The 12221-nt window shown below is 42.3% G+C and overlaps 1 protein-coding gene across 1 annotated transcript in view; it reads right to left on the reverse strand.

Moving 5' to 3' along the window:
• Nucleotides 1-11942, reverse strand: part of insc (INSC spindle orientation adaptor protein) — a 62880-nt gene extending 50938 nt beyond the window's left edge. The window contains exon 1 of the mRNA XM_028027197.1: nt 11593-11942. The gene's annotated coding sequence lies outside the window, so the exon portion shown is untranslated. The remainder of the gene's footprint in view (nt 1-11592) is intronic.
• Between the last annotated feature and the right edge of the window lie 279 nt (nt 11943-12221).

Below are 12221 nucleotides of genomic sequence, written 5' to 3' on the forward strand. Positions count from 1 at the left end.
GGCAAGATTGATGGGTGTGACTGCAACCACACCCAAACCATACGCATAGTTTCACTGACAAGCATTCTTCGAGGCAAGAAAGCGAAGAAAATCCAATCAGTGACGAAGAGCAGTCAGTTTTAAGAAGCCCAAGTACAGAAAAGAGGAGATTATTCCTCTGAAGCAGCAGCGGAGTCCCCACAGCGCTGGTATAACCATGTTTAGTTGTTTTACAGCCACAAACAGCAATGGGTGTTACATGACAGATCAACATTAACTAGAGGATTAAAATCAAAATCTGTCCATTTGCTCTCAGAATAGAGAGAAACTTTCAAATAGGGTTACATTATAGAACAGCATCCCAATCTCTGTTATAGAGCTCTGTTCAACCCATCATTCACAATGTGAATGTTATGGTACAAATACAAATGTACAAATGCCTGGCTGTTGACAGGAGAGCATTAATGAGAGAAGATGCCGTTGGTATTTCTGGAGGAAGTGCAAAGATCCACAGCCCAGATAGGAAAACATGCTGACAGGACTATTAGTCATGGACTCCATGAATTTAAGGGTGTTCTCAAACCTGATAATCATATACATAGACTTAGTTCGATTCAGAACCAAAATTGAAACATTTGTGTTAAGCAAACCAGAGACTTTAAGTAAACTGTTCCACCCCCTCGCCTGTGGTGGCGTTGCATCAAGTATTACTCAATGATACAACCTGAAAACCTCTGAAGAAGACACTGACAATTTCCTACTTCACAAAATGTGAACAAAAAGTTAGTGTCTTCAGATTTTAGCGGTTGTTGGATTTCTCTTTTGTCTTTGGAAAACCTTTTTTTCCACTAACTTTAGACTCGCTCGTTTGCTTTGGTTGTATTTACCCAGAATGCCCTTCACTACAGTTCACTTCCTGTCAGCGATCTCCAGTCAGCTAAGCTTTGGAACCGCACCAGACTTCCCTTTAACCTAGCCAAGACCTACGTTTGTAGGTGGACTTTTTTGGTTCGCATCAGAGTTCAATTGCGCGTTCACACCTCCCCAAACGAACTTAACTTTCTAGGCAAATGAACTAGAGTCCGATTAAAGTGGACTAAACAGGGCTGGTGTGAATTCAGAAAAAGTAGCTAAAAGAAAGCCTTAAGAAGTGCTGGCAGCAGTTTGCCAGAATCAACGTTGGGGAGCTAGCTCCAGAAAATAAAGATGCGCTGGTAATATGAGACCAAAACAGAACTTTTTCCACTCCATGTAAAGTGCTGTAGCACCATCATGGTTTGGGAATGTTTCTGTATGTACATATGTAACCTTTATTTGACCAGGTCTCAGTGAGGTTAAAAAGCTCTTTTTTTCCAAGTGGGACCTGGCCAAGACTGATAATTAGCAAAACCTTCAGCAGGGAAGTTGCGTAGCAATGGAAGAAAACTCCTTGATGTTAAAATGTCAGACTGGAGTTGAGGCTCACCTTGCTGCTGCAACGAAATGAGCCTGAACACACCATCTCTATGTGGGTCTGTTGAAAAAGTATATGACTATTTTTGTCTATTATTTATGAGACAACGACAACTTAAATTTAAGATTCAAAATAAACTAACAAGGATGTGTAAACCATGGAACATTCCATATCTAAAAATGATCATAATTACATCACCAAAAACACAGTGGGGCAAAACCCTTACGCCTGGGCTGGCTTTGTTTTTTGGGGGGTTTTTTTATAGACTCTAGCGGTCACAATGCCAAGCATCACACATCCATTGCAACAAACGCGTAGCACTTTTAATGAACCCAATATGGGGTTTAGCTTTTTCCGACTTTCACAACAAAGCAGGACAACCGGGCTCTGCGGATGGGTTTGAGAGACGACAGCGACAGCAGTGCATACACAGAACCATGAAAGAGTGCTGAACTCTCCAAGCTGCTAGACTGGAGCTACTTATTGCGTAATGTCGCAATAAAACCACACGACACAGGGGAAAACTCCATAAAGCAGCAACTGAACAACTACGTTGCACCAGTTTTCAGAGTCAGTAAAAACACTCCGGCTCCTCCAGACTGAAGGGAGCGCAGACATGAAATGACATATTGCTCGGATGAAAATGTTGTATCAAAAGGAGTTACAGACTGGCGGCATCGGATCGCACCACGACCGTTGGCAGGCTCAGCAGAAACGTGTTGTTTTCTGGAATTGTGGTGAATTACTGCTTTTGAAGTTTGACCCAACATTTGACCCTGTATTTCAAACCTGCATGTGGTCTCACATTAGACCACATGCTGCTAAACAGCTAGCTCTTTTTCTATTTGACGTAGTATCATCGCTGCATCTCTGGTGGAGACGCGACCTACGGCTCTGAGAAGGGGACCAATTCTTCAGGATCCATTCACCTCAAAGACCCGTTCAAATTTAGAAAATGTACATTTTTCTAAGAACGAGCCATTTTATCTGTGATATTTACTTTAATCGTTTTTGTGAGGGAAGTTCACAAAAAGTCAGATCATCTGTATTAAGTAAATAACCGCAGTATACAGCAAAAAAAATTTTCATAAAATATAAAATGTCAAAATTAAAATGTCAAATTCTCATGCAGGCTTTGTTTTATAAAAGTCTTGTGTGTGTTAATAACATTTTAGCAGAAAAGGAAAGTCTCTTCTGCACAATTAATGTAACAGAAGTTGCCACTGGCACAAACCACGAAGAAGAAGACGGCAGGAAGTAGTTGAAAAATGACGGTGTGGAAAGTTTTTTTAAAGACTTGTCACATGAAGAAACTTACTCATGTGCAATTTTAATTGTATTTCTTTTTTAACGGAATTGAAAAATTCTGGGGTTTTTTTTTTACTTTGGCGAAATATTGACAAAATTTTGCAGGTACTGTGTCATGTCAGATGCCCTGTGTATGAGTTGCTATGACTTAAAGGAATAATCCTGCATTGAACCCAGAGGTCATTGATTGGAGCGGATGGCTCGTGTGTTCAGAAACGGGCTTCAGAGTGAAATGATCTTGGTTTCTATAACCAGGGCAACTCCTCCCAGGTCAACCCTGCAGCTGTTTGACATTAAGAGGTGGGACTATGTCAGGCCGGCTGCGTCTGTGTGTGGATTTAAAGTCGCAGAGAAAGGAACACTAAGAATCATGGGTGGAGGGTATTCGTCCTGCCCAGGTCTTTCCTCCAGGGTGGGACTTTTCCTTTACTGACCACTGATTTAAGGCTGCTCAGTGGCGCAGTTGGTAGCACTGTTGCCTTGCAGCAAGAAGGTCCTGGGTTCGATTCCCGGCCCGGGGTCTTTCTGCATGGAGTTTGCATGTTCTCCCTGTGCATGCGTGGGTTCTCTCCGGGTACTCCGGCTTCCTCCCACAGTCCAAAAACATGACTGTTAGGTTAATTGGTCTATCTAAATTCTCCCTAGGTGTGAGTGTGTGTGTGCATGGTTGTTTGTCCTGTATGTCTTTGTGTTGCCCTGCGACAGACTGGCGACCTGTCCAGGGTGAACCCCGCCTCCCGCCCGGAACGTAGCTGGAGATGGGCACCAGCAACCCTCCCGACCCCATTAGGGACAAGGGTGAACAGAAAATGGATGGATGGATGGATGGACCACTGATTTAAAGGCGCAGGAGTAATGGGAGTCACATGCGCGCAACATGATAAGTAAATATCAGCACGGTATGCAAGAAATGTTCCGTACGTGCAGGCCGAGCGCACACGTGGCGTTTTTTTAAAAAAAACAACATTTTCTGTGCTTTTCTTTGCTCTTTGGGTATAAAAAGCAAACACTGGAGAAAGTTTTCTGCGTAATTAGACCCGGCAAACAGTCTGCCAAGTCTCATTTAAGATAGCAGATCCAGAGAAATGGCTTGGTGTATGCGGCTTTGTAATGAGTTTAATACTCAGAAGGACCTACGTTAACAAAGGATCTTTTTATGCAGCAGTTCGACTGTTTTTGCTCATGTTTACTGGTCATCAACTGTAGATGGACAATGAAGGTTGCTGGGCCTTTCTTTATTGTTACTCCAAAGAAAGCACACACACTATAACATTTGAGGTTGTTTTTTTTCCCTGGGACAAAACTCAAGCTGTCTTAACCAAACTTTGGGTGGAAATTTGTGAACCTCCTCAACAAGGAACCTCATGATTCTTTCCAGACCAACCGGATTGAAGTTCCTTATCAAAAACAAGAAATGGAAAAATGTTATAATTATGCTGTATAATAATGGTAATGTCAGTGTTGGACGGGTTGACTTGGAAATTAGGCTATGTGAAGTTATAAACAATAATATTTCCTTTGCCTTTGTTGGAATGATGTCATGTTGGAAACCAAAATAAATCTATGAAGTGGTCGACCCTAACAGTATGGTCAGATTCTTTGTTTCAGCTGACGAGCGATTTATAACAACTTCCAATTAAAAATGTGATGGAACGCAGATGCGTTGCACTTAGTCAGTTTGCTCCAGCTCTGCCAAGAACAGAGTCAACTTTAAGGTTTAGCATCAGAATGAACGATGCTGCCATGTCTATTTTTTTCTAGCTGAAGATGTCTGCTGAACATACTGACAGCCAAGGTCAAAGAGTTAAACCTGCTTTTCCTACTTCACAGTTATCGCAAAATCATGTTTTCTTTCTTTTTTGCACAAATTAGATAAAAACACTTCATATTTTTTACATGTTGAGTGACACAAATAAATTTTTTTTCGTTCTTTTCTTACAGTGGATGAAGTTATGAGGAACTTCCGGTCAAATAAAACAATGAAAGGTTAAACCAACAGAAAACAACACTAGATGAGAAAAGTATGGAGGAAGCAGAAGCGGTAGTCCCTTAAAACTAGGTGCTCTCAATGGACATTTTCAAAAGGATGGGGGGAGCGGAGGGGAGTGACGACCTTTCAATCTTTGGAGGAAATCTCACGACAAACAAAAGCTGAGAAGAACTAAAGCTCCAATTTCCTCTTCTGATCTTCCCAGTGAACCACAACAAGGCCTACAGAGCAAATACAGTAGATAGCGATCGCATCGAAGACAGATAAGAAGACTGGAGCTCAATACGCCATGACCTGCCGGCAATTAGTTGATGCAGATAGGAAGAAAAGAACGGAGTAAAGAAAGAGGTCAGCACAGAGAAAGGCTTTGGTCCGACACTGAGATTCCACCAGTTTGATTTGGATCGATCTCCCAGTTCCTTGGTGGCTCCCATACTGGTACACACCCACACAAAAATTTATAGCTGCACTCTTGTAATTGGGTTTCCGTCTTCGAAGAGTCATCACTGAGTCATGGATGCTGTCACAGGGTTGTCAACAGTCGTCATCAGTACAGCACCATCCAATATACACCACACTGCTGAATGTGAAACATCAGTATAGTTTTAAATGTATGGCTTCACGGTATGATGTGATGAGAAAGAGCAATCTGACTTTCATCTGATGAGCCCTTGTTTAAGGACTAGCTAAAAACCATTTCACAAATTTTCTACCTAAAAAAAATACAATTTTAAGAATATAGACACTCACATCCATCGTTTAATACATTTTTGCAGATGTTTGGTGTTCAGGTCATAAACCCGTATTAGGAATTAATCACACCTGATTAATTTGGATAAAATACAAACTCACAGGGTTGTTTTTGTTTCCTGTCAGGACAGCCAACCTTTCACACCGCATGTCACCCAATGACAGCTGGAAACTAACTGCTAACCTCACGTCTATTGTTTACATGTGAAAATAATAAACAAAGGAATAAAATACACATCTTGAGCCTTGAAGGTGAATTAGGTTGTTGTTGTTAAGGACACCAACTAAACCATTAACACAGCAGTAAATGTGTTTGCCAGCGACTTCTCCAAACCAGACTTGCGGCACCAAGATCTGCTTCCTGTTTCCAGCTTTAACTGTGGTCAGACACTTCTCGTCCCACCCTCAGAGACAGCCATTGCTCATCATTGACCGCCCTCCCTACTCTCTTAGTGTCACAGGACAATGAGAGCGGGGGCGAGACTGTGGAGAGGCAGGCGTTTTACAGCGGAAACCCCAGTGTTCCCCACCCCACGGATGGAGGACGTAATTAAACAGCATGTCAAGCCCAGCCAGGGCCCCACCTGCCTGTGGTGGTTGGTGTTAAACGGTGGCACGCCCTCAACCGGCTCGGCACCAGGAGACGCAGAGGAGGGCGCAGCGAAGAAAGTCACAGATTTAAACCCAAGTCAGCCACACGTCATTAGACAAAATAAAGTCCTGGGCTTTGATCACAGCAGACTGTAATTTGCTCGTGTGAACTGAACTGAACTGAACTGCTGCAACAAGTTTAATCTTGAGCAATACATAATGGTGAGGAAAGTGTTTTTTGATTTGGAAACGCAACGCCTCTTAGGAAGGTCTGGGATCAAATCTCCTCACTTTCACTTACATTGCCTCTGTACACTTTGCGTTATTTGAGTAGGACGATATACTTCTGCAGTGCTTTTTAAAAGTATTCAGACTTCTTGAGCTTTTCAGCATTTGTTGTGATAAAACCACAAGCACTTAATCAGTTGAGTAGAAGCAAAATGATATACGGTTCTTGCTTTATGTTCACTAATTAACATCAGAAAAGTGTGGTGTGCATTAGTATTCAACCCCAGTGAGTGAATAATACATTGTTGAATTACCTTTCACTTACAGCCCAAAGACTTTCAGGATATATTTCTACCAACTGTTGAATACTTTGTCATAGGGCAGCACAAGAAATCGTGAATGTATCACCATCGTCATTATCAGTGTTTGCAACCTTCAAATCACAAATGACTGTTTGGAGTGCCACACTTGTTGGCTAGTATAGTTTACAAGTTCTGATGTTGCACTTTTCATGCTAATCCAATTGTTAGCCAGTCCAATAGAATCTCATAACAGAAAAACCTCAAACTGGACACAAATGACAAAAGTTAAAAACAGATTAAAAACAGCAGAAATATGCAAAATACACCTTGTATTATCATGTCATTTCCAATGATGTTATAACTGTTATTAATATGTATATGTTGTCTGTTTCTCGGTTTTGTTTTCTCTCTTTCCGCAGGTTTAGAGGCAGACTTCAAACGTGTTAACCTGTGCTCTCTCTATGCTTATTTCTCACTCCTTCTCCTATATCCTTTCCTTTTAAGCCTTTCCCCCACCTTTCTCCTTTTCCTTTCTCTTTCCTTTTTTGTCTCTCTGTCCGTCACATTTGAAATAAATGCAAAAAGATTTCTAAAACTCCATAGCGTTACAGCGTGTAACTAGAGCCCATTCTTCACCTTCTTCAGAGACAATAATTGTCCAGTCAGAAGTCCTCCTACGTGGACGGTCATGTCTCGGTAGGTTCTCCACTGCACCAAACTCCTTCCATTGTTGCATGATGGATTGAGAATTGAATTAGACTGTTGTTTTATAAACTAACCCCGCTTGAAACCTTACCACTTCTGAACTTCATGATTCTGTTTGTTTACTAAAGCTCTCTAGCATCCGTTAGTTTATCCCATAAAATCCCAATAGAAAAACAACATCAAGTTCAAGGTCTGTCCAACTGCGTCTAGAGGAATACTTGCCTCCGGACTGTAGGAGGAAAACCACCAAACATCTACACAAGCACAACCAAATGAAAGGACTAAGCTCGTTTTTTTTTGTTTGTTTTTTTTTTTTAGTCAGGACCTCCTTCTTCTGAGGCTTCAGAGCCGTCCGTCACGCCACTGATCTGAGGAACAACAGCAACAAACAACAACGGTGACAAATGATTCACATGTATTGTCTTTTGTTTTTTTTGGCCTACTTGTACGTCTTCTGTTTGGTCCTTTGTGTTGCTGTGTGACAAACAGTGACATAGTGACAACACGACTTGTAGCGCCCCAGAGATGCCTGCGATCCCAGTTCGCCGTGGCGTTGACTGCCCTCTTATGCAGTGAACAAAAAGCCAAAGAGGAATTAAAAGACTATAAAAATATATTACAAAAACATCACGCATTTGGAAACTTTTCCTAACAAGTCCATCTTGATCTTTTTATTTGTCTGCCGCTGCCAAGCGCAGATTTTTCCGCGCACCACAGTGCCACACAGGCAGGCCGTCGTAAAGATGCATGCCGACTGTGTTGTCGTTATTACTTTCAGACTCCCAGAGATCTTTGTTGTTTTTTACGCCACCTCAACTTTCATCACTCCTACACAAACCAGATCAGCCACTTTCCAAACTTTTTTTTTTTTTTTGCTACCGGGGCGCTCAACCTCGACGTGACTCAGAACAAAAACATAAAATATTTTCCACTTGAGAGCGACGTGCGAAATCTTGAGGGGGCCGTTTATTTGCCATGTGATGCCCTCAAATCACAACAGAGGCCACGCCGAAGGGATGACAGCAGCACTTCTCCAAACCAGATATTTAGAATGTGAACACGTCGACCTGAAGTAATGAACTCATTCGAATACATCCATCTGATCCCCATATGAGTGTAATCTCTGATGAGCTGCTGTTTAAAAATAGGAGTTCATCAGTTGTGTCAGTTTAGACTGAGATACAAAACCTCAAACAACTGGACTTTTGATGGAAATATTTCGCTACATCTTCGAAGCATGGCTAAGTCACCGGAATTGTCCAGAAGGGTCGTAGGAAAGACAATCACCTACTACAACCAAGGACTGGGATCTAAAAAGAGAGCCAAGGTCTTAATTATTTTAGGAATTTCAAAGAACATTTCACCTGGACACGGGTGGAAGAGGAAGCCATCATCAGGACACCGTCACCAAGGAGCTTTTGAAGGACATACCACACCTGTCACGTTTTGGACCTGAGATCACGGGAAACGTCACCGTGCGGTGCTACCATAAGATATTTACGGGAAAATAATAATAGGGGGTAAAAAACTGTCGTTTCCCGACCAAAACGGGAGACTTGACTGGTATGGGATATGCTGGAAAAAAAAAAAAAAAAACAACACCCTCAGTATTGTGTTTTTCGGTCAGATTTCACAAGAGAAAAAGTTGTGCCATCTGTGAGGAAGCTGGAGTGTTGGTGTCGCTGGACCCTCAAACTGGACAATGATCCTCAATCACACCCCAAAGTCTGAGATACAACAGCGGCCGTCATAGATACCTGATCTGAACTCTGTTGAAAATTTCTGGTGGGGCTTTTTTAAAAGTTGCAAGATGCACATAAATCCAGGAATATCAATGAACTGAAGGTCTTTGCCTATGGATTAAGATTCATCAAGTACGCTGCCAGAAATTGATTTCTGGCTATAAATTAGACATTATGAGAGGACTTTTAGAGCAAAAGTACTCTATTAAGAGTCAAATATCTTTGTTACTATACAGTTTTCACACTCAATCTTATGTTTAGTTTGTAGTTAGGTTAGTTGTGTTATGCTGTTTAAACTGTTTTTCTTTAAAGGGGCAGTATTATGACACTTTTTGTCAAGCTTTACATCATGTTGTAATGTTATTCTCTCACCAAAACACACCTGGCATGTTGATTTGACTGTTTTATGCATGTTTGAGAAATCATTGAATCTCCATGGCAACCATTCAGCTGTGCAAAACACCTGGGTGAGCGTAGCCCCGCCTTCGAGGACAAAGCTCCACCTCAGCAGCTGTAGTTTCCGAGCCTCTGAGCTCCACAGAGCAGCCCTCCCTCGCTATCCGCCCTCTCAGCTCCTTCAGACTAGACAGCAGCAATTAGCAAACACCTGGTGAAACTGTGCATCTGCTGAGCTCATTATAGGAGCTACTTCTCTGTGCAATGTTGGTAAAATAACAGTAGAGTGGCTGATGCACTTAACAGGGATGTTAATGCATGTTGGGCGGTAAGTAGCAGTTCCAAGAGAAAAACTACACATGCACAGGAAGAAAGTGTAAACTCTAGAAAGAAAGGATTTAAACTCAGGATCTTTTTGGTGAGTAGCAATCATCCTAATAACAGTTTCCTGAAGCTCCAAAATACAATATGACTCAGTCTCCTGATGGCGTTGCACAACTGTGGCTAAAGCATTAAAACCTTCAAACTAAAACAGTCTTTATTTTAAGATAATTGCACCTATGCATCACGCTCATTTTTGTCTCACTTCCATTACACTTCTCTCATCACCAACGGCAACTGTGAATTATTCCTCATGGAAACTGTGCAGAGCTGACTGCACACCGACTGCTATGACACACCGACGAACTCAGAGAGGGAACCCGGCGTTAACAGTTAGCAGTCAGAGAAAGTCAATAGTTTAAAACAAACCTGACAAGCTCAAAATGTTTGTCCAGAAATAAGTCTGGTACCAATAACTCATTTGGATGGATATCTGGCCATTTCATTAAAAAAAAAAATTAAAAAAAAGAATACCACTTCATTGGAGATCGTCTTGGTTTAACGTATTCACAGCCGCCTTTCTAACTCGGGTTTATTTTTGGCTCCAGGCACTGCTATGGGGGTTTTTGATGGAGATAATCATGATCTGTTGTAGATTATAGACGACAAGGAAATGGTGAGGAGATAGCCCAGCTGAATGAAATAATCAAGTGCTGACACACAAAATGTGTTGTGCTTGAAGGGGGAGGCTGGGCAGCAGAGCGGCTAGCAGTTCTCGTGTTTAGGAGACAGCTACACTCTGCTACGTTCAGGATAGATTTAAAAGAGATAGAAGTACAAATGGCGTATGTGCACTTGTTTTTTTTACATCTCCATAGCAACGTTTATGAATCCAACAGGCACGCATCAGCAGTGCCGCCAGCAACTGATTTCATCACGTCCGCGTGATGTAATCAGTTGGTCTGCCTCTGGTCAAAGCTAAAAACCAAACGAGTCATAAAGTTAGCGGAGAATACCACTCATCGACCGGCTCAACAGTCGGTTCCCATGGATACTGAACTCAGGCTGCAGAAGAGACATTGTTGGGCAATTAGCAATGCTTATTTCTTAGACAAGTCCCCAAAGAAATGTGACAAATGAAGGAGGATTGTACCTCACAAAAGAATAGCAATTGATAAATGTTTAGTTTTTTGTCAAAGTAACATTTTAGTGAAGTTGTGGCTAGTCTTTTCTGCACGTTTACCAATCTGGCATAAGGGTCATTGAGTGTCCTAAAAAGCACTCTATAAATTTGATGTATTGTTATTATTATTATGAGGTTAGAAATTTGCCTGTTAAGTTATTGTCCTGAGAATTTACCAGAGTGTTGCAGAGGATGCTTTTTTAAAAAGAAATCTGAAATATTGCTGACACTTGTCAGACTTCACGGTTTACCATAGCAACTGGCTCCAGACTGCCTGTACTGTGCTTCATAAATCAGACGGCACCTGATGGAATATTCGGTGTCGTACTACTGAAGTTTTACTCAAACTATCAACAAGGCTTTGACTTTTAACTCAGCTTAGTCTAACAGTGTTTCTCAGTTCCGGTCCTCACGTCCCCCTGCCCTGCATGTTTTAGGTGTTTCCCTTCTGCCACACACCTGGATTGTACCTGTGGGTGATTAACAGGTTTCTGCAGCACTTGATGGTCATGCAATCATTTGAATCAGCTGTTCTGGAATAGAGGCACATCTAAAACGTGCCGAGCAGGGAGGCCTGAGGACTGGAACTGAGAAGCGCTGGATTAGTCCAACAGTCCCCAAAACTGAAAGTTCACCAAACTCACCCATTGTCTTGGCTAGAGACTGAACGGTAAGGTGTTCCCGCCGCGGTTCATAGTCAAGAAGTTTGTGCTTCTTTCCACACGCGCGTTCGCCGGGCCCTCTGTTCCCTCTGCTCACTTTTATCCACTCCGACTCAAACTCTATTCAGCTCTGTCTCCTGCTTTAGAGCCCCAGCTGGCCCAACCACCACCAACGCCTGCCGGAGTGCAACTGAACGGAGTCTGAGCGCACAGCTGGCCTTATAGGTTTTTTCTTGAGGAGAAAAAGTCCACATCCCACTGTCAGTCACAGCGGAGCATAGTTTCAGCTGGGCTGCCTTCCAAACAGACATGAAACTATTCTATTTCGGTCCGCCATATGAGCAGCGGTTCAGTTCAGAGGAGGGTGGTGGGGTGGGGGTAAGATTCTGTGGTGGAGCATGTAATTGCAGAGTGACCTGTTATGGTGAGATGTAATTGCAGACTTCATCAGATGGAGAGAAGCTGCCAACAAGACTAGGTAAAGAACTTTTAAATAATACTTTTGGAAAAAAAGAAAGAAAAGAAACAAAACAGACCACATAAATACACGAGGAGCTGGGTTCCAGATGTGGCAGCAATGGGAAAGGGAGGGGAGAAGAAGAGGGAGGGAC

Source organism: Xiphophorus couchianus, chromosome 2 (genome assembly GCF_001444195.1).
Source record: "Xiphophorus couchianus chromosome 2, X_couchianus-1.0, whole genome shotgun sequence".
Lineage (NCBI taxonomy): Eukaryota > Metazoa > Chordata > Actinopteri > Cyprinodontiformes > Poeciliidae > Xiphophorus > Xiphophorus couchianus.